Raw genomic sequence first — 24,516 nt, 5'->3', positions numbered from 1 at the left:
TCGGTATTATTTCCATTTCCAACGGAATCAAAGATTCCGTCGAAAATATATTTTTTTAAAAAAAAATATTGCGTTACCGACGGAAAATAGTTTCCGTCGGTAACTCCGCCTAAAACACGAACCCTAGCCTTTCCTTTCTTTCCACGCGCGCGCGGCGGCTGCTTCTTCCTCCTCCCCAATTTTGTCGGTAAGAACTCCTCTCCCTCGTTTTTTTTCCTCTCCGTGCTGCCCTTTGTGGCGGCCGGTGCTGGCCGTCTATGCCGGCCGGCAGCGGCTTGCTGGCCCTTGTGGCGGGCGCCAGCGAGCCGCTGGCCCCTGTGGCGGCCGCCAACGGGGCACTGACCCCTGTGGCGACCGCCAGCGACCCGCTAGCCCCTGTAGCGGCCGCCAACGGGCCACTGGCCCCTGTGCCGACCGTGCCAGTGGCCGCTGTTGTCACTGTGCCGTTGTGCCGGCTGGCATCAGGCCGCTGCATGTGTCGGCCGCCAGCGGGCCACTATGCCGGTCGCCAACGTCCCGCTGTGTCGACCGTGCCGGTGACCGCTGTTGCCACTGTGCCCGCTGGCATCTGGCCGCTTGTGAGTCGGCTGTTCCAGACGCTGCCTTGGTGATCGTTGCTGCGTTGGACACTGCTGTGTTGGTCGGTAGTAATAGTTTATGCTTTGTATTTGTTAATTTTTAGTAAAATTTTGTACTAAGGTGTTTTTATTTTGTAAACAGATAGCATTTGCTGCTTTTCTCCAGTTGACCTACACATCTTTAGGTATATTTTAGTAAATTGTACTTGATATTATTTAGCATGGTTTAATTTAGATATATTCGTAAATTATTCTATAACATAATATAGTTATTTCATTTGTAATGTGTTTGTATGTTAATATTTGCTAATTTTCAATTTATTAGTTTAAGGTCAAAATGTCTATGAACAAAGCTTGGATGTACAATCGTTTAGAAAATGGGTTTATTAGAGATGATTTTATTGCTGAAGTTGAAAAATTTGTGAACTTTGCTAAGAGTCATCCAGAATGTATGAATGGTGATGAGTTACGGTGTCCGTGTAATCTTAAGAAATGTAGAAATAGAGTTTTTCGTGATGAGGATACCGTGAAGGTTCACATATGCAGAAATGATTTTGTACCAAATTACTATAATTGGTATTGTCACGAGGAGCCTTATGTGTATGAATCAATTGGACCTTCTAGTGGGACGTCATCTGGCACAACTTATACTGCTCCTAATATCTCAACTAATGATATTGCAATGCAGTCAATGGTTCACGATGCGATGAATGTTGCAGTTGATTATTCCAATATAAATAAAACACTAACACCTGAATATCAGCAACTATATGAAATGTTAAAATCTAGTAAAAGAGAAGTGTGGGAAGGAATTCCCTCTGGTCATTCTCAGTTATCAGCTACTGCTAGGTTATTGAATATGAAAGCAGAACATCATTTTTCAGAAAGATGCTATGATGACATATGTCAATTAATGTCAAAATTGCTTCCTGCTGATAACATAATGACTGGTAGTTTTTACAATACAAAGAAATTGGTCAGAGGTTTAGGCTTGCCTGTAGAGAAAATTGATTGTTGTATAAATAACTGCATGATATTTTGGAATGAAGACAATGATCTACGTGAATGCAAAATCTGTACACACCCTCGTTATAAGCATGGTACTCATATACCAGGGCAGAAGAAGAAAAAAATTGTTTGGAAAGTCATGTATTATTTTCCGTTAACCGCTAGACTTCAACGTTTGTATGCATCTACTGCTACAGCTTGCCACATGATATGACATCATGAACATGAGCACGATGGAGCGCTGATGTGTCATCCTTGTGATTCCCCTGCATGGACACATCTTGATGATTTATTTCCCTCGTTTGCAATTGAACCACGTAATGTGAGATTGGGACTTTTCGCCGATGGATTTCAGCCATTTAGTCAGTCATGGCAACAATATTCATCTTGGCCAGTTATATTAACTCCATACAATTTACCGCTATGGATGTGTATGAAGGATGAATTTATGTTCTTTACAATACTTATTCCTAGTCCAATAAATCCAAAAGAGAAGATAGATGTTTTCTTGCAACCTCTGATTGCCGAGTTGAATGAATTATGGAATGTAGGGTCGGTGACTTACGATGTTGCAAGTAAAACTAATTTTAGATTGCATGCTACATTATTATGGACAATCAGTGATTTTCTAGCATTCTCAATGTTGTCGGGATGGAGCACGGCTGGTAAATTAGCTTGTCCACACTGTATGACAGATTCTGATGCATTTTCATTACCTTATAGTGGGAAAATATCTTGGTTTGATAATCACCGTAAATTTTTACAAATTGATCACTCTTTTAGGCGAACTAAGAAATTCTTTTTAAAAAACATTGTAGTGAGAAAATCTCCTTCAGCCCATGTTTCAGGTGAAGAAATCATTGAGCAAATAGATAGTTATGGATTCCTACCAGTATCTCAACTTGGTTCCGATGAGTTAAATAAATACATTGTTAGGATGTGCAAGTGTGGTTGGAAGAAAATAAGTATTTTTTGGGAGCTACCATATTGGAAGCATCTACTTATTAGACATAATTTGGATGTCATGCATATTGAGAAAAATTTCTTCGATAATATTTTCAACACTGTGATGAACGTGCCTGGAAGAACTAAAGACACTACAAAATCACGTGAAGAATTAAAGGAACTAGTTAATAGACCAGAGTTGCATCAGGATGAAACAACCAACAGATTTTCGAAAGCTTGTTATACATTAGACAAAGATGGTAAGCAAGCTTTATGCAATTGGTTGAAAGAAATCAAATTTCCAGATGGGTATGCCTCAAATATGGCTAGATGCGTGGATGTGAATATATTAAAGATGTTTGGAATGAAAAGTCATGATTGTCATGTATTCATGCAAAGACTTATTCCAGTAGCCTTCCATGACTTACTTCCTCAACATGTTTGGCAAGCACTCACTGAATTGAGTCTATTTTTTAGAGATTTGACAGCCAGATGTATTATGATGGATGATATGCTTCGGCTAGAAACAGACATTCCTCTTATATTATGTAAGCTGGAGCGCATATTTCCACCTAATTTTTTTTATTCAATGGAACATCTACCAGTGCATTTACCATACGAGGCACAAATAGGAGGATCTGTGCAGTACAGATGGATGTATCCATTTGAATGATTTTTGAGGAAATTAAAAAATAATGTTCGTAACAAAGCAAGAGTTGAGGGTTCAATCTGAAATGCATATCAGGCCCAATGGTGGTTGAATTTTTTTTTCAACACTTCCTACCACACATATATAGCTTTAAATCATGATATTATAGCACCTTTGGAGTCCTTGAAATTCCTGAAACTCACTCGAACTGAAATGGGTCAAATCAGAGGTGTGTACGTCCATTAGTGGGTTTTGACCAAAATCTACTGATGGCTCTCCCCTACTTAGATTTACTTGAAATCAAGTTCCTTGAGAAGTTCTAGGTGGGGAGATGGTATAAATTGTTTCAAAACTTATTTATACCCCCTGGAAACTAAGTTATGGCTCCGTGCCAGTTGGCACAGAACCCACTCCCACTGATGGTTATGCTGTAGACTTAAATTTTTTGGTAGCACCTTCAAATGTTATTTTATTTTATTTTTTTATAAGGATCATGGTAGCACGTGTTGAGTTTATAGAAGGGGGAGATAGAATCAAGTTTTAAGAAACGATTTAATATCAGGCCCCACGTTGAGCCTGATATGCGCTCATATCAAGCCCACGTTGGGCCTGATATGCTCTCATATCAGGCCCAACGGTGGCTGAATTTTTTTTTTCAACACTTCCTACCACACATATATAGCTTTAAATCATGATTTTCTAGCACTTTTGAAGTCCTTGAAATTTCAGAATCCCACTCGAACTGAAATGGGTTAAATCAGAGGTGTTTAGGTTCATCAGTGGATTTTGACCAAAATCCACTGATGGCCCTCCCCTACTTGGATTTACCTGAAATCAAGTTCCTTGTGAAGGTATGGGTGGGGAGATGGTATATATGGTGTCACAAAAAATTTATACAACCTGGAAACGAAGTTATGGCTCCGTGCCAGTTGGGCCTGATATGCTCTCATATTAGGCCCAATGGTCGCTGAATTTTTTTTTCAACACTTGTACCACACATATATAGCTTTAAATCATGATTTTATAGCACTGTTGGAGTCTTTGAAATTCCAGAATGCCACTCGAACTGAAATGGGTCAAATCAGAGGTGTTTAGGTCCATTAGTGGGTTTTGACCAAAACCCACTGATGGCCCTCCTCTACTTGGATTTAACTGAAATCAAGTTCCCTGAGAAGGCCAGAGTGGGGAGATGGTATAAATGGTGTCAAAACTTATTTATACCCCCTGGAAACTAAGTTATGGCTCCGTGCTAGTTGGCACAGAACCAACTGATGGTCATGTTGTAGACTTAAACCCTATGATAGCACCTTCAAATGTTATTTTATTTTATTTTATTTATAAGGACCATGGTAGCACGTATTGAGTTTATAGAAGGGGGAGATAGAATCAAGTTTTAAGAAACGATTTAATATCAGGCCCCACGTTGGGCTTGATATGCTCTCATATCAGGCCCACGGTGGGTCTGATATACTGTCATATCAGGGCCAACGGTGGCTAATTTTTTTTTCAACACTTCCTACCTCATATATATAGCTTTAAATCATGATTTGCTAGCACCATTAGAGTCCTTGCAATTCCAGAATCCCACTCGAACTGAAATGGTTCAAATCAGAGGTGTGTAGGTCCATCAGTGAGTTTTGACCAAAACCCACTGATGGCCCTCCCCTACTTGGATTTACCTGAAATCAAGTTCCCTGTGATGGTCTGAGTGGGGAGATGGTATATATGGTGTCAAAACGAATTTATACCCCCTCGATTAGAAGTTATTGTTCCGTGCCAGTTGGCACGGAACAATGACCTGTTTTCTTTTTCAATGACTCCTATCTTATTTTTCAAGGATGACTACAATCCCTTTGTCTAAGTTTGAACTCATTTATATTTCAAAACATATTTACATTACTTTGAAATTTCAAACCCCTTCCTGTTGAATTAAAATGCAGAGATATACTAAACCTATATGGTGTGAAGTATTAATTATGCCTTGCAGGTGATGATGACACTTCTCATACCTACAATACCACTGTATCATAAAATAAATACTACATAAAATGATATAACAGAAACATCACTTTCCAAAACTGTTTTTCTTACAATCCTTTATATGTACTACATACATATGGATCAACTCCTCCAATTTACAATTAATTCAAGAACTAGGGGTTGGCGACATTCTACAGGTCCTCCGATTATGGCCCAGTTGTTTGCACCTGTTACATTTGACTTTTACCTTCCCATTATGTTTCGACTCGATCCTTGTCTTCTTTTACCTACACGGCTGCACAAGGCTATGGGGACATAGAACTATAATGTTGTTTACTCCCCTAGGCTAAAATTTCTTGCTTCGACAAGGGTAAATACGATCCATGTATGTCGCATTCTAATTCTATGAATGAAAATAATGTTCACAATATGGGAGTGTATCCATGTTCCGGTGAATGACGACAGCAATTGCATGTGAGCAAGGCAATCTTGAAATTTGAAACTCTCCGCGGTTACAATATTTTCTCTCCAAATCAACAATGTATGGAGCGTCCCATGTCTCTACTTCCATTTCAGATTGAGAGTAGGGGTGGACTTTATATCCTCTAGCTTTCTCCCTCCTTGATTCCATTTCTTTGGTAGCATGAAGTGTCAACGCAACATACCATTTCAACACTTCCTCCCTATGGTTAAAGAACCATTGAGCAACCTTTGTTCTAGTATTATCAATTAACCTGTTTATGGGAAGTTCACGCGTCTTCTTGAACAAAGCATTTAAACTCTCTACATAATTGGTTGTTAGTATTATGTACCTTCTGCCACTAAAGTGTGCATTAACCCATCTTTTAGGGTCAATGTTCTGAAGCCACTTATGAGCATCTGGATGTTTTTCAAGTATGGACTACATTATGAGATCATATTGGAGTGTTGTATTTGCTTGAGCTGCTGCCCAAAACAAGCCCAAACCTGACCTACTGCCAGTATCTGTTACCATATTGCAAGACATGTGGTGGCAACAAAAAGCATGATGGGCGGTAGGGTAAACTTTCCTAACTGTTGATATAATGTCGCGATGTCTATCTGATACTATAGTCATTGACTCTGGATCAACATCAGAGAATCTCTTCGTATGATCCAAAAACCACTCTCATGCAGACCCACATTCAACTTCAGCGATTCCAAAGGCTACTGAGAGGACATTGTCATTAGCATCAATTGATGTAGCCATCAACAACACACCCGGATATTTGTCTCTTAGGTGTGTGACATCAATTCCAATCAATTTGCGAAGATAGGACCTGAATAGTCTTCTGCAAGCTCCAAAACCCCAAAAACAGTGTTGGAACTGATTATCCACATTCCTGTGTAATGTCACATAGGATTCAGCATCCCTGACTCTTAACTCACGTAGATATAGTGGAAGATCTCTATATACTTGGTTATAATCTCCAACAACTTTCTTCATCGCTTTCTCTCGAGTTATGTATGCTTTTCTGAATGATATGGTCACTCCAAACCTAGCTTTTATATCTGCTATAATCATACTTGACTTGTTTTGTTCATTAGCAAGAAATTGCTTTTCAACAAAAGAAGCTACAAAGGATGAAGAGCATGCTTGATGATCAGCACTTTCTCTAATGGTGTCACATTGATGTTCCTTTATATATTTCGTAACAATGAACTCTACATCCCCCCGGGCAACTACTCTCCATTTACACGGTTGATTAAAGCAGACAACTTTTACTTTATTTTTTCGAGTGTCAACTAGATTATATCTCATATGTTTAACAATGGCATGTTTCACAAGTGCATTCTTGAACTCTTGTCGAGACGGAAAAATCTTTCCAACAAAAAATTCATGCTCATCTATTGCCTCTTCAATTGGCCTTTGGAGCAATCGAGAATTTAGAATATATGGATCATTAGCTATTGGGAACTCCTCCTCTAAGTCATTGTATTGCTTTGGAGATATTTCATATTGTTCAATCTGCATATCATCAGCTAAGAATTCTTGTACATTTGTATTACATTGCAATTCCTCTCCAATTCGGTTATAATGCCCTTCCTCCTCACTCCAAGTAGGCTCAAAGTAATGATCAAGTGTTGTACAAGGATTCAGAACTTCATCTTCTTGAATACTAGCTTCTTCATTTAGATCAAATGTGAAATTACTGCTTCTATTTCTATTTGTGTTAGGCACACAACTATACTACGAAGATGATGGAATATTTGTTCTGAATACTTCTCCTATGATCCGGCGGTAAAAATCCGGAACCCCATAAGAAGTCAACGCTGAGGGGAGGTCAAAGGGTCCAGTGGCTCGCCGGAAAAGGGCGAGCCGACCGGACTCAGAAGAAAGGGAAATCTGGTAGTAAAAGGCACCCTGGTAGGGACCAGGGGTCCGACGCTCAAATAAAGCAGTGCGTAATAACCGAGTGGAAGGAGGTACCGCCCGGACGGCGCAAAGAATCAAGGTCGTCCGGACGACGTCCATCGCCCGCTCGGCGGGCCAGGTACCCCAGTCAGACGGTGGGTAAAAGACGGGGACATCTTCTGACAGCCGTCAAGTCGTATGGCTGTGCCATACTTCTAGTCTGACAACGGGTGGTCCTGCCGTCCCATCAAAGAACATGCTCGGACTGTGGCAGCATGGTGTCAGGTAAGCTCTCTGACAAGTGCATACCGTGGTATGGGTTGCGGACACGTACGCACCTCGGTGGGCGTGCATCAGTTCCTTCTCCGTCTCATATAAAGAGGCTATTACTTCGCCGAAGGTACGCAGAATACGAATTTGGCAGCCACTTATCTGACTTGAGCGTCGGAGGACCGTCGCCGGGACACCCCTCCCGGCTCGGTTTTGTTGCAGGTTCGCCGGAGCACTTGAGGATCCAGCAGAGAGCGCCGCGTGCCTAGCGTCCACTGACTCTTGATTCGGACAGGATCAAATTGGCGCCGTCTGTGGGAACGCTCCTGCATCCGATCGGAGACAATGGACAAGGCTGGACAACAACACACGGTGACGCTTTCAACAGAAGAACTCAAGGCTCTGGTCGAGATGAGGGCCGCCAAACTCATGGAGCAAAAACAAAAAGCATCCGCCGAGCGGGTGGAGCAACAAGCAACATCTGCGTCTGGTGGCCGGGCGGAAGCACCTCTAACCACCGTCGCATTCCATCGGGCCTTGTTTCGCACCCCTGAAGCCATACCAGCCCGAAGAGATAGAGGATCTTCCTCAGATGAAATGCCAAGGCGGGATGACAGGAAGGGGAAAGCTCCCCGAGCGGACTCCTCCCCCGAGCGGATCAATCGCCAATTTTCGGAGGTTATCCTACGAGACCCTCTGCCCAAGCACTACGTGCCTCCGACGATCGGCGAATACAATGGAACAACGGACCCGGATGATCATCTGGGTAAGTTCGATAATACAGGCACGCTCCATCAGTACACAGATGGAGTAAAGTGTAGAGTTTTCCTTACCACCCTCTCGGGATCGGCTCAACGGTGGTTTCGAAGGTTGCCGGACGGATCCATCACGAGCTTCAAGGAATTCCGAACGGCCTTCCTCCACCACTTCGCCAGTAGTCGGCGCTATCAAAAGACAAGTGTCAGCTTATTCGCCATCAAGTAAGAGCCGAGAGAATCGCTTCGAGGCTATATTCAGCGATTCAACCAAGTGGCGATGGATATCCCAACGGCCACATCGGAGACGATGATGAATGCCTTCACGCAAGGCCTTGTGGATGGGGACTTCTTCCGGTCGCTCATCCGAAAGCCGCCCCGAGATTATGATCACATGCTACATCGGGCCAACGAATATATAAATGTGGAAGAAGCGCAAGCCGCTCGGAAAAAGGAAACTCCACCAGGCCAAGACTGCTCATGCCGAGCGAAACAAGACACCGCCGCCAGCCCACCCGAGGACCGAGGGTCAAGCAACCGATCCCTCACGCCGATCGCACGACAAGAAGTGGCCGCCGCCCAAGCCAAAGAAGAGGTGGACCCCTATGTTCTGCAAATTCCACCGACGGATACGCACAACACGAGGGATTGCCAAGCCTTCCTTTGTGTCCAACTCGCTCCTGTGAAAGCCGAACGGTTGCCTCCCATCGACTGGAGACGTGGGACTCATGAAGGACCGGACCCGCACCGAGGACGACACCAGCAGACACCGATCGGCACCGATCCCCGAGGCGGGAGAATCGGCCAGGCGTCCAGAGAACGGTCACGACCGTCCGCTCGGAGGAGGAAAATAGGAGCAATACTTCCCGGCGAGATCAACGTTATTGCCGGTGGGTCGACCGAGGAGATTCCAACCGAGCCGGGCGTCCGTCACCGCAGATCCACGTGTAGCTAAGAGCGGCAAGTGGGCGGAAATCACTTTCGGACCGGGGACTTAGAAGGAGTTGAAGTGCCCCACGACGACGCCGCTCATTAAAGCGGTAATAGCAAATTACACCATTCACCGCATATTTGTTGACACAGGAGCTCGGTCAACATCATATTCAAGAAGGCGTTCGATCAGCTGCAAATTCGAGCTGCTGGCCATGACGACCCCGCTCTACGGGTTTACGGGCAACGGAGTTCAGCCGGTCGGACAAACCAGACTGGGAGAAGAGCCGCTCAGGAGGACCAGGACAATAAACTTCGTGGTGGTCGACTCTCCTCATCCTACAACGTCATTTTGGGACGGCCGGCTCCGAGCGGTTGTCTCAACCTTCCACCAGAAGATAAAGTTCCCGTGGAGGACAAAGTAGGAGAAGTGCGGAGATCAGCTAGCAGCTCGGCGATGCTATATAGAGATGATCCGAGCATAAGCTTGTTCCGCTCGGAAGGCGCCGAATTGAGGTACACGCCATAACCGAGAAACCTCCGCTTTAATTTATGATGAAAAGGAGGAAGTCCAGATCCATCCGACCCGATCGGAGGCCACGACTTTATCGCCTCGATCCGGGAAAGAACGAAGGAGAAGCTGATTCAATGCCTCCAACGAAATCATGATGTCTTCGTTTGGTCGACACATGAGTTACCCGAATTTCGCCGAGCCTAGCGCAACATGAATTGCATGTCCGACCGACGCTCGACCGATGAAGGTAGAAAAGGGACTTCACGAGCGGAATGCCATTATCCGGGCGGAGGTGGAAAAACTTCAAGGCCGGCCACATACGCGAGGTGCAGTTCCCGAGCTGGCTGGCCAACGTAGTCCTGGTCTCTAAGCCGGGCGGCAAGTGGAGGGTCTGCATCGACTTTCGAGATTTAAACAAGGCATGCCCCAAGGATTTTTACCCTCTACCCCGGATAGATCAGCTGGTGGACTCTACGGCCGGCTGCGAATTAATTTGCATGCTTGACGCCTACCAAGGATATCATCAAGTGCCGCTCGCCCGGGAAGATCAAGAAAAAGTAAGCTTCGTAACGGCTGACGGCACATATTGTTACAATGTGATGCCGTTCGGATTGAAGAATGCCGGGGCCACCTATCAACGCTTGATGAACAAGGTGTTCAAGGAGCAGATCGGGCGGAATCTGGAAGTTTATGTGGACGACATTCTTATCAAATCCGTCCGAGCGGCCGATCTTTTCAAGGATATGGAAGAAACCTTCCGAACGCTGCGCAAATATGGAGTCAAACTAAACCCCAAAAGTGCTTGTTTGGGGCCAGGATTTCTGGGGTATATAGTGACCGAGCGGGGAATTGAAGCAAATCCCAGCAAGATTAAAGCACTGCAAGACATGCCGCCCCCAAGAAATACAAGAGAAGTGCAAAGGTTGACCGGTCGGATAACCGCTCTATCGAGATTCATCTCCAGAACCGCCGACCGGAGCCTGCCATTCTTCAAGATCCGCTACTAAATTCCAGTGGGATGAAGAATATGACCGAGCATTTGAAGAGTTGAAGACATATCTTAATTCTCTACCAGTGTTAGCCAAGCCGGTCGGGGGTGAGTCACTTTATATGTATCTGTCGTCAACTGAGCATGCTGTGGGCGAGCGGCGAGGAGCAGCCGGTGTATTTTCTAAGCCACATTTTAAAAGATGCTGAATCTCGTTACACTGGGCTCGAGAAGTTGGCCTTTGCTTTAGTTCTAGCCGCTCGGCGCCTACGACCGTATTTCTTGGCTCATACCATTATTGTCCGGACGAACAGTCCACTTGGAAGAGTCTGTTGAATCCGAAGCGTCCGGACGGCTTATCAAGTGGACGACATAATTAAGTGAATTTGACATCCAATATCAGCCCCGCTCGGCGATTAAAGCCCAATCCTTGACCGAAGTGCAAAGGCCAGAGCCGGAAGCTATATGGAGAATATATGTGGATGGATCCTCCGCTCGGCTTGGAAGTGGGATCGGAATATTACTACTCTCACCTCGGGAAGAAAAGATGCACCTATCCGTCCGGCTAGATTACAAAGCTACTAACAATGAAGCAGTATGAGGCCCTCATAGCCGGATTGCAAAAGACGGCATGTGGGAGCAAGGGTGACACTCTATTCGATTCACACGGTTCCAAAGAACTTTCCCAAGACCTTTGAAATCAATCGTGTTCGGCCAAACTCTACGCCGAGGCCTTTGAAAACTCAAAGCTACTTTCCGAGAGGTGCTTATTCGGAAGATCCCACGAAGAAGCCGATGAGTTAGCCAAACTAGCGAGCTCAATAACGCCGGTCGCCGTCAGCAACCAATTGAAAAAATGCTACTGGTGGCGCATGTCGACCGGATGCAAGGCCTCGCATTTCCAAGTGACTGGAGGACACCTATTATAGAATTCCTCCGTTCGGGCACCACACCATCCGATGAATATGCAGCCCGGCTCCTCAGAAGAAGAGCCGGTCGGTTTACACTCATCGGAGATCAGCTTTACAAGAAAGCTTTCTCGCGCCCTTTGCTGAAATGTGTAAGCTCGGAGGACTCAGCTTACATCCTCCAGGAAGTACATCAAGGATCATGCGGGGGTCATCCGGGCGGGCGCTCATTGGCCAAGAAGATCCTCTTGGCCGGATACTTTTGGCCAACTTTACAAACAGATGTCGCTCGGACAGTATCTACATGCCTTTCATGCCAGAAGTATCACAACTTCTCCCACCGACCGGCAGAGGAGATGAAGGCATCAACCATCTCATGTCCGTTCGATCAATGGGGAATGGATATTGTGGGTCCATTTCCGATGGCGACCGGGCAGAGGAAATTTTTACTAGTGGCGGTAGACTATTTCTCCAAGTGGGTGGAGGCCGAGCCGCTGGCAAAAATCACTGAACAAATGGTTAAAAAATTCATCTGGCAACACATCATTTGTCGGTTCGGCATCCCTCGCCGACTAGTGTCCGACAACGGGCGGCAGTTCACAGGGAAGATGTTAGAGGATTGGTGCAAAAGCTACGGCATTGAGCAACATTTCACGTCCGTGGCCTATCCTCAGAGCAACGGTCAAGCTGAAGTCGCCAAATTCTTCGTGCTCGGCTCGACCATTTGGGAGGAGTTGGCGGATGAAGTGCCGAGCGCCTTGTGGGCTATCCGAACGACGCCAAAAGAAGGGACGGAGTCACACCGTTCCATTTGGTATATGGCGGTGAGGTCGTCATACCGGTCGAAGTCGAGTCGGCCGGATCCGAGCTATGATGATGACAACGCCGAACGAAAAACATGGAGCTGGACTTGGTAGAAGAGGAGAGGGCAAAGGCGTCTGTTCGGCTGATGGCATACCGTCAGTGGATGAAGCAAAACTACAACCGTAGCGTAATTCCCAGATCGTTCCAAGTCGGCGATCTTGTCCGGAAGAAAGTCAAGCCGGTCGGCGACGTCAGCTTGAAGCTCCATGGGCAGTGCCCTTTCCGAAAGCTCCGCTCGGGCGCGTATTATCTGGAGGATGAGGACGGACGGCAGCTAGATAGGCCGTGGAGCGCGAACCACCTCCAGCCTTACCGGGCGGGGTGAAAGGTGTATCACTGTAAATCACCCTGTGTATTTCATTTTTCGACTAAATACTTGAAATGCAGAGATGAAAAGTCAAAAGATCGAATATAAGGCATTATCATCGTAAACCGAAGGCCCCCGAGCCGATCGGCCGGGAGGTTTGTATCCGAGCCGGGAGCTCGAACCCGAAGACCCCAGGCCGTTCGGCCGGGCTGCGTATAGAATATAAGCAGCGTTCGAAATCGAAGACCCCGAGCAGTTCGGCCGGACTGCATACTAGTGTGGCAGGAAGGAAACCAAAGCCCTGCGCTGTTCAGGATGATAGAGGGAGGTTATTGCATGGAGCGAAGGCCTGAGCCGGTCGGCCAGGTATATGGTTATCCGAGCCAAGTGCTCGACAACGAAGGCCCCGAACCGCTCGGCCGGAGGTATACGGATCAAATTGGCGCCAAACGCTCTAAAAACGGAAGCCCCGTACCATTCGGACGGATATAAATTATCCGAGCCAAAATGCTCGAAGCAGACCCTGAGTACGTTCTTGGGTAAAAGGGGCATATGGATTATCTGAGCCAAGCACCCGAATAGTGAAAGCCTCCCTGCCGATCAGGTTCGCAAGCGAATGACCCGTGCTGTTCGGCCGGGCATAAATATTGTTCAAGCGCGGGATATGAAGGCCAAGGTCGCTCGACCTGGTAAGGAGTCAGCCTCAAAGGCCGTCTAGCCCAGACGTTAAACCGTAGAGACGAGCCGGCGTCTATAAACCCTCCGAGCGGAAGACCGACGAGAACCGTCGTTAAAGATCGAGAGCCGCGCCGATCGGCTATAAATATCCGCGCCCACAGCCCGGACGTTAAACCGAGAGACGAGTCGGCGTTATAAACCCTCCGAGCGGAAGACCGACGAGCACCGTCGTTAAAGATCGAGAGCCGCTACCGATCGGCTATAAATATCCGCGCCGCTAGCCCGACGTTAAACCGTAGAGATGAGCCGGCGTATAAACCCTCCGAAGGAAGACCGACGAGCACCGTCGTTAAAGATCGAGAGTCGCGCCGATCGGCTATAAATATCCGCGCCGCCCAGCCAGAGGTTAAATCAGAGACGAGGCGTCTATAAACCCTCCGAGCGGAAGACCGACGAGCACCGTCGTTAAAGATCGAGAGCCGCGCCGATCGGCTATAAATATCCGCGCCGTCTAGCCCAGACGTTAAACCGCAGAGACGAGCCGGCGTCTATAAACCCTCCGAGCGGAAGACCGACGAGTACCGTCGTTAAAGATCGAGAGCCGCGCCGATCGGCTATAAATATCTGCGCCGTCTAGCCCAGACGTTAAACCGCAGAGACGAGCCGGCGTCTATAAACCCTCCGAGCGGAAGACCGACGAGCACCGTCGTTAAAGATCGAGAGCCGCGCCGATCGGCTATAAATTACCGCACCATCGACCACCGACGATAAATATCAAGAGACGAGCAAAGGATGGTTAATCGGAATTAAAGAGGCAAACAAGTTTGCGCGCTGAGCGGCTGATCAAGCGCGTAATGAGACATTAAAGATAATTCGCTTGTCTGGCATAGCGAGGTGCCGAGCGGAATGGTTATAAAGAATACTTAGTAAGTTCTTGCCACAATAAAAGGTGAAAGGAACAGAAGATCATCTACTACGCAAGCTAAAAAAGTCATTACAGAGATAGTCCGGGCCGAACGGCTGGAATACAAAAAAGTTTATAAAAACGCTCCTCAGACATCAAAATCAAAGAGAGCGTCGGGGATGGTGTCCATCACGCTCGCTATATCTTCGGGGGGGATGGTCAACTCGGCAGACAGGTGACCTTTGTTCTTCAGATATCCCACCGCCGCCTTGATCGCCTCCTCGAACGTGAGGGATATCTTGTCAGTGAACTTCTCTCCGAAGTCCTCCGAACAAAGGAACGCTTTCCTCACCTCGTCAGAGCGGGCCGACTCCCCCTCCTGGTATTCCTTGAGCGCGGCATGGGCGGCATCGCTGGTGGCTTGGAGCGCGGCCAAATCTCCGTCGAATCTTTGGAGATCCGCCGAGCGGCCCTCCTTCTCGGCGGCCAACAAGGCGTCCAAGTCTTTGATGCGTTGTTCCAACCCCCTGATCTCCACCTTCATACGGTCCATATCATTGATGGCCTGTTGCTTCCGAGTGGTCGCCGTTTTGAGCTCCTTCTCTCGTTGCTTGATCATCGTTTCGAGCCAAACGACTTTACTCGCCAAATCGTTAGCCCTTTTCCGTTCGGCGTCCGGCGATTTTTGGCCTTCGCCAGAGCGGCAGCCGACTGCCCGTTACCCCAACGGTTTTTTTTTTCAACTCGTCCTCTCGCCAATCGATTGCTAATAGCGATCCGCTCCACCCAGTTCTACCAACAAATGTCCACAGGTTGAAACCTAATCGAATATGCAAATAAAGAAAAGGAGAGCATACCCCGGTGGCCTGTTGAAGGTTGCTATCGCCGAGCTGCCCGGGAGTCATCGTGGCTATGCGACGCCGAGCATCTGTCCAAGCTTGGGCAAGAGGGCCCGTTGGAGTAATCTGCTGCTCGGGGACCACTGGCCGATCAGCAGCAGCCATGTACGCCTCTGAGGGGAGGCGCAGAACGGTCTTTATCAAGTTTTGGCCGCTCGGCTCGCTCTGAGAAGCAGCGACCTTATCGGACGGCCCACCGGCAGAAGAGGAGGGAAGCTCACCCATACGCCTGATACGGCGCAAAGTTCTGGAAGGGCTGGACGGCGGCACCCCCGCGCTGGCCCTCGGAGAGCCCTGAGGAGTTGGGGTACTCTCGAGCGAAACCGTCCCGGATAGCACCGGTGCGCCCGCGCTCCGCTCGGGCAGTGGCTCATCAAGATTAGCGCTCCGCTCGGGCAGTGGCTCATCAAGGTTAGAGGTAGGGGCAGAGGCAGGGGCAGATTCTGGTCTTCGGCGCTTCCGAGTGCGTAGCGGCACATCATCGGCCGAACGGCCCCCTACCTCAGCCTCGGGAGGAGGTTCCAGGTCACCCGCGGCCTCATTGTGAAAGGCAGGGACATCTGAGGCTTCGGGGACAGTTGGTGCCCCCTCACTTTCTCCACCGGTCGGATCGGATGGAGCAAGGCCCCGCTCGGCGGCCTCCTTGTTCGTCACCTCCTCAATCTGAGCAGCTTTCAGTTTGAGCTTCTCGGTAGCCTTGGCACGCCACATGACTTCCGCTGCAGAAACAAAAAATAAATCAGTTAGAACAAAACAAATGAGAAGACAAGGAAACTTACTCATGCTGTAGGGCAGATCGGCGGGGATAGAAGACAAGCCGAATATATACATTACTCCCGGAAGGAGCATCTCGTCAATATGATAGCGCTGACCGACTAGCCGCTCGGCTGCATGGAGATAGTCCGCGTCACCTCTAAACTTGCCGAGCTCCGGTTGCGCGGGCATAGCCGTCTGCCACTTGGTGCGGAAAGTCGGCCGCTCGGGAAAACGTATATAGAAAAAATGCTCCTTCCAATGTTTGTTGGAGCTCGGCATATGATCAAAAAGCACGAAGCCTATCCTAGACTGGAAAACAAAGGTACCCCACTCGGCTTGCTTGGGATAGTAAAAGTAGTGGAATATTTTTGGGTCCAAGGGGATGTTGTTCAGCTTAAACAAAACTATCACTCCGCTCAGCAGCCTAATAGAGTTGGGAACTACCTGGCCGAGCGGAATGCGGAAATAGTTGCAAACTTCTAAGAAAAATTTGTGAGGTGGAAAACGCAGTCCGGCCAGAAATTGGTCTCGGAAGAAAAGCACTGTGCCGGACGGCGGTTAATGAGGCCGAGCGGCTGGTGTGGCTAACACTATTTGGTGGTCGGTCGGCAGGTCATAAGTCCGGACGAGGCGCAAGGCGTCTTCCTCATCAAAACGGCTCTCCATGGTCGTGTACCACAGACCTGGAGCGCCGCCAGTCGACTGTGAAGTGCTAGTCATGGTCAAGGGACGAGAATATAGGATGTCGAGGGAAGGGATGAGCAAAGAATGGAGCAGAAGCCGATTAAAGGAAACAGGTAACAAAAAGAAGACAGCGCTGGGAATAAGAGAGAAGGCCTTACAAACAAAGAAGATGATCGACGAAGGGCCGAGGTTTGCCGAAGAGTTGAGGGGCGAGAATGCCGGAGGAGAATGAAGCAGCGAGGCGGCGGCGGAAGCGGAGCCGCAGGCTTTATATTGCCGCCCGGAAGCAACCTCCACCGTCCGATCCAGGTCGTCAATATCGAGGTTGTCATCGGATCGTCCGTTTCAAACGGCGGCTGTCCCATCGGAAGTGACGTAACCGCCATACTCTGACAAATGCACGGTCGCCACGTGTTTGCCGGTTACTAGCCGCATTTAATGAGCTCTCCTTACCGTGCGCAGAGCACGTGATGGGTAGTGTGGGAGAACAACGGACATCGATTCCCAGAAAATATAAGGCATGGACAAAGTGTCGCCGGACAGACAGATATCGCCGCACGGAGGAGCATCTTTATGCCTGGCCGAGCGGCCTAAGGCAATGATCATTGTTCGACAGATCGGCAGTCCAGTCAGTCGGACTTTGCCTCCTTCGACTAGACTCGAGAGGAAGGCAAGTGATCCGGCGGTAAAAATCCGGAACCCCATAAGAAGTCAACGCTGAGGGGAGGTCAAAGGGTCCAGTGGCTCGCCGGAAAAGGGCGAGCCGACCGGACTCTGAAGAAAGGGAAATCTGGTAGTAAAAGGCACCCTGGTAGGGACCAGGGGTCCGACGCTCAAATAAAGCAGTGCGTAATAACCGAGTGGAAGGAGGTACCGCCCGGACGGCGCAAAGAATCAAGGTCGTCCGGACGACGTCCATCGCCCGCTCGGCGGGCCAGGTACCCCAGTCAGACGGTGGGTAAAAGACGGGGACATCTTCTGACAGTCGTCAAGTCATATGGTTGTGCCATACTTCTAGTCTGACAACGGGTGGTCCTGCCGTCCCATCAAAGAACATGCTCGGACTGTGGCAGCATGGTGTCAGGTAAGCTCTCTGACAAGTGCATACCGTGGTATGGGTTGCGGACACGTACGCACCTCGGTGGGCGTGCATCAATTCCTTCTCCGTCTTATATAAAGAGGCTATTACTTCGCCGAAGGTACGCAGAATACGAATTTGGCAGCCACTTTCTCCACCACTTACCTGACTTGAGCGTCGGAGGACCGTCGCCGGGACACCCCTCCCGGCTCGGTTTTGTTGCAGGTTCGCCGGAGCACTTGAGGATCCAGCAGAGAGCGCCGCGTGCCCAGCGTCCACTGACTCTTGATTCGGACAGGATCATCCTACATTAGCTCCATGTCAATGCTAGAATTTGTATCAAATGTATTCCATATCTCAGAGAGAATTTCTTCAGTTATATGATCGTCCCTAATAAATAAATTCCAAACTAATTTAGTAAATTTGTAACTACATAATCAAGTGTTGTCGTTAATTTGTAATTTTGCTCAGTTGAAACCACTATGAAGGGTTGAGCGAGGAAAAGATCTATATGATGTAAAATCTAACTTTTAACCAAAGATCACGTTGGGCATGATATTATCGATATCAGGCCCACGTCGGGCCTGATATTATCGATATCAGACCCCTACTGAAGTAGACACTTCTTGTAAATTAGGACCACCACTGACTAAATCCTAAACCCTAAATAAAAAATGGTTAGCCAAACTTAACTATCAACCTCAAAAACTAACAAGACTTAAAAATATTACATCATATTGCAAGTGTTGTTGAATTTTATTCCCCACACAACCAAAATAAACCATAACAATCATTTTTTCCACCACCCTTTGCTACAATGTTGTAATTTTTATTTACCATCACTACCCTAATTTACAGTAATAAATCTATACATACATATCTAAATCTTTAAATGTATTCTTCTACTAATTTCCCTCTTGCAAAAGGTTTATCTTTCTCGGTTGACGTTCTTAACTGCAATTGTCATTTGGTCTCCTCTTGAAACTCTAACAGGCGAAAACCTAACAGGTCTATTGCAATTCCGCCAACCAGCACGAGTAGTAATGACAAGCGTTAGGTTCAGATTTCTTTTGTGTTTATAACACCACGCAGAGGGATGGAGGGAGGGAGAGAGACGGTGAGATGACGTGCATCTGAACCACAAATTATTTTTCAATTCGATTTGTGTCATGTTTGAAAAATGGTGATTGAACGTGGTTGCTAGGTAGCCAGAGGGGTAATCTGGGAATTGAATTCGTTAAACTGCGCCCTTTGATAAATACCAACTTACGATACACCTTTTGATAAATACATTATACCACGTACGTCCTTTGGTAAATTGTCCTAATAAAGAACATATGTATTATTAATTAAATACATATTTTTAAAAATATATTTTAATTTGAACTTGTAAAAGTTTTTTGGCACTTTTGACCGAGAGGGGTAGTGTTAAAAATTAAGGGGCTCATTTTAGGGATTTTACCGATGATTTTTAATTTACATATTAATTGTATAATTTAGATCCAAAATTTGAAATTGAAATTGAAATGGATTTGGAAGTTTAAAATTAATTGTTGATATTTTCACATGATTTTCCCATGTAATTTAATGAAAAAATTCTAATTCAAATAGCAGTTTTTTTGGCCTAAATTGATTTAGAAGAATTAATAAGAAATTTAGAGGAAAAGGCAAAAAAAAAAAAAAAAAAAACTAAATTCAAACCAAATGGGCCCAAATCAAGCTTCCACAGTCAAATATCTTATTAGATATAAACTTCTAACCCAAGTACCCAAAATCTACTAAAGCCCGATTGGATTTCAATTCAAATACAAAGCATATTAACCCACCATCTTGTTGGATTCAAAATCACATCGAGTGTAAAAGTAAGTTGGTAAACAAGTCAAATTTTATAGTATTTGAGCTTGTTTTGATAAGTTAATCGAGTCCAATCGAGTATAAAATAAATTAAATTATTAAAATAATGATTCAAGTTTACCTTTTTCTTTTTTATAAGTTAAGTTTAGTTGAAGTTTGATTTGAATTTGATTCATTTAGATGTTATCGAACTCTTTATATAGGGAAAAAGAAATGATATATTGCTCGACGTTTCTTGCGGGACTGTGAGTGATATTTGACAACGGTGCAGTAACTGTAACAACGGTATAGTAACTATAACAACGGTGTAGTAACTATAACAACAGTATAGTAACTGCTATAAAGGTACAGTAGTTGCTATAACGGTGCAGTACCTGCTACAATGGTATAGTAACTGTAACAATGGTATAATAACTATAACAACGGTGCAGTAGCTGTTATAACGGTGCAGTAGTTGTTACAACGGTACAATAGCTACTACAATTGTGTAGTAGCTGCTACAATGATACAGTAGCGACTACAACGCAATAGTTACACAATAACTGCTAAACGTTATAGTAACTACTATACAGTAGCTGCTACAACGTATAACAATTATTGTGTAGTAGTTATTATAATATTGTAGCAGTTACATCACCTTTAAAAATTAGGATCACAGTGATTAATATATGCAATCATACGAGAAAGAAATGTTGTTTATTTTAATTTAAGATGAAAGAGAGAAAAGTAAAAAAAAAAAATAGACTTTAGTCGCGTTAGATGGTCCACATCAGATTTTTACTCTTGGTTGTGTAGTGTTGGATATTGGGGCCTTAAATGGACCAAAACGATTTAGAGGAAGGAAGTCATCAATTGTTGAAAGTCGTAATTGACTTCAAAATTGAAATCTACGATTCGCGTAGATAGATTTAGACTATTAATTTGCTCAAACCCGATTAAGGGTGAATGAGAAATTAATGTTTAAAGTCAGAACAAAATAACATTTATTATTCATTAATAAAGTGCATGGGAGAATAGTCCCACATCGGAAATTCTCGATGTGTATTCTCTACTTATTAATGAAGATGTGTTAATGGAGTTAACACAAAAATAAAAGGACAGGTTACCCCTTAGCCCAGGGCGAGCAGGTGCTCGCACCTGTGAGCCCGCCACCCGCCACGTGCGCACGTGCTCAATGGGCGCTTTGTAGGCGCACTTTGCACTTCGCATCGTCAGGAGCTTAAATTTATGCTCCAGGTGACATTGCAGTGCCTACGTGGCACTCGGGTGACGTGTCTACCGTTGATCAACGTTGATCAAATAGGTATGATGGATCGCTTGTGATGCGATCTAAAGCGTTGGATCGCAAAGAGTAACGATCTGACGGCTTGGGATGAGACTTGATATGAAGCATCGAATCAATGGATCCAGATCCGATGGCCGATGACAATAGGCGGGATCTGAGGGTCACAACTCCTCAGATCTGATGGATGAGATTGAAGTGGGCTTGGTGAAGGGTTACAACCCTTCAGAATGGATGATCTAGATCGATCCAGCCCAAGGAACACATCCACTCACCCAAAGGACAATCAACGTCTTCATTCAGTATAAATAGAACCTTCCAGATGATGGAAAATTCACTCAATCTTCTCTTCTCTTCCTCAAGCATTCATCTCATCTTGTGAATTCAAGAGTCCAAGAAGTCTACTAAAAGGTTCGCTGGTCTCGGAAGTCGGAGTGCTACGATTCCGAGACGTTCGTCGTCGTTGTATCTTGGGAACGAATTGCAACAATCCGTTAAGCACCGTAGCGGAGCAATATCGTTTACGGAGATAGTGTCGAACACTAGCCTCGACGATCAGTTTGCATACTCCAGAAGCTACCCGGGGAACAACAGTCGTAAACGATATTCCGTGCAAACTGATATGGATAATGTTGGGGTTGCAAGGTTGCAAACATAGTCCCATATTGAAAACACATGGAAAAGATCATGGGTTTATAAGAAAAAGATATCTCCATTGGCATGAGGCCTTTTGGGGAGAGCCCAAGAGCAAAACCATGAGGGCTTAGGCCCAAAGTGGACAATATCATGTTATTGTGGAGATATCTAAATTCTTTTCGATCCTACAGATACCAACGACATTCCGACGGCCGTTCCGACCGTCGTTCCGACCGCCATTCCGACAACCATTTCGCACGGAGAAAAGCCGGAGAAATTCACCGGAACCGACTTCAAAAGATAGCAGCAGAAGATGTTGTTTTATCTAACAACGCTAAACCTTGTACGATTTTTGCACGAAGACACGCCAGCCGCTACGGAAGGTAGTAAGGCTGCTAGCGATGCGTGGTCTCACGGAGATTTTCTGTGCCGCAATTATATACTCAACGCCTTGGACAACACGTTATATAACGTATATTGTTCTCTGGAGACGGCGAAATCTTTGTGGGAATCCCTTGAGAAGAAATACAAGACCGAAAATGCTTGATTGAAGAAATTCATCGTCGGTCGGTTTTTGGATTTCAAGATGGTGGACTCAAAAAGCGTCTCATCTCAAGTCCAAGATATGCAATTAATACTGCATGATCTGGACGCCGAAGGCATGAAGCTGAACGAGACATTCGCAGTTGCTGCGGTAATTAAGAAGCTCCCTCCGTCATGGAAGGATTTCAAGAATTACCTAAAGCACAAGCAAAAGGAGATAGGGCTGCAAGACCTGATCCTGAGGCTACGAATAGAGGAGGATAATCGAAAGTTATCCGACTCCAGAGAAACCAAACGGACTATAGAAGAAATGTCCAACCTGGTCGAGCCGAACGCCAAAAAGCCGAAGCAGTTCAAAAAGAAGGCTCAAGCAAAGAAGTTCAAAGGCTCCTGCTACAACTGTGGAAAGGCAGGACACCTATCCAAGGACTGCAGACGCCCAAAGAAGCCAACCAAGGGGCCAAAGGATGTTGCGAATCATGTCGCAACCTCTCTTGAGGACTTGGATCTCACTGCGGTTGTATTTGAAGCCAACTTGGTGGATACCAACCCGAAGCAGTGGTTCATTGATACTGGAGCAACTCGTCATATCTATTCCGATAAAGCGATGTTCTCCAAGTATACTCCAATAAATGGCAGGAAGCTCTATATGGGTAATTCCACGACGTCGCCAATTGTTGGACTCGGAAAGGTTGTTCTGAAGATGACGTCCGGAAAGGAGCTAACACTCATTGATGTACTCCATGTTCCCGACATCAGTAAGAACCTAGTTTCTGGAGCGGCATTAGTCAAGGCCGGATTTAGGCTAGTGTTCCAATCAGATAACTTTGTACTTACGAAGAATGGTGTCTTCGTAGGAAAGGGGTACCTAGAAAAGGGTCTATTCAAAATGGTTGTAATGCTGTACTCCGAAATTTTGATGGTAATAAAATAAATGCTTCCAGCTATGTTGTTGAGTGTTTTAATTTATGGCATGATCGACTCGGACATGTGAATAATAATACTCTCAAACGTCTCGTCAAATTAAATTTATTACCAAACGTCAATGTTGACGGAACACACAAATGTGAAGTGTGCGTGGAAGCGAAAATGACGAAACTACCTTTTCATTCGGTGGAAAGGACAACAACTCCTCTAGAGTTAATACATAGTGATCTATGTGACTTGAAATTTGTGCAAACTAGAGGAGGTAAAAAATATTTTATTACTTTTATCGATGACTGCACAAAGTTCTGTTATGTCTTTCTTTTAAGAAGTAAAGACGAAGCCCTTGAGGCGTTCAGAACCTATAAAACAGAAGTTGAAAACCAACTTGACAAACGAATTAAAATAATTCGAAGTGATAGAGGTGGAGAATATGGTGCACCGTTTGATGAATTTTATACAGAATCTGACATTATCCATCAAACAACGGCGCCTTACTCACCTCAATCAAACGGTGTTGCCGAACGTAAAAATCGGACACTAAAAGAAATGATGAATGCCTTGTTGATAAATTCAGGCTTACCTCAAAACTTGTGGGGGGAAGCAATATTATCGGCAAATCACATTCTCAACAGAATCCCTCATAAGAAAAATGATAAAACTCCATATGAACTATGGAAAGGCCGCGAGCCATCGTACAAATACCTGAAAGTGTGGGGGTGCTTGGCAAAGGTCGAAGTACCTAAACCAAAGCAAGTAAAGATCAGACCTAAAACGTTCGATGCGATATTTGTCGGATATGCCCATAATAGTAGTGCATATCGTTTCCTAGTTCACAAATCAGACATTCCTGATATACATGTGGGAACAACCATAGAATCTCGGAATACGATATTCTTTGAAAACGTATTCCCAAATAAAAAGGGAAACGTTGAAAGTGATAACAACGGAAGTTCAAACAAAAATGACGTTACCGAACTTAGCTGTTATAAGAGGACTATTGACGATCAAAGTGAAGAGCCGCGTCGTAGCAAACGGGCTAGAGTTGAGAAATCGTTCGGGCCAGATTTCATGACTTTCATGTCAGAAATGGAACCAAGAACATTAAGTGAAGCTCTCTCTAGACCCGATGCTCCAATGTGGAAAGAAGCTGTCAATAGTGAAATTGAGTCTATCTTGAATAATCATACTTGGGAATTAGTAGACCT

Source organism: Zingiber officinale, chromosome 4A (assembly GCF_018446385.1).
Source record: "Zingiber officinale cultivar Zhangliang chromosome 4A, Zo_v1.1, whole genome shotgun sequence".
Lineage (NCBI taxonomy): Eukaryota > Viridiplantae > Streptophyta > Magnoliopsida > Zingiberales > Zingiberaceae > Zingiber > Zingiber officinale.
This window is presented reverse-complemented; position numbering follows the sequence as displayed.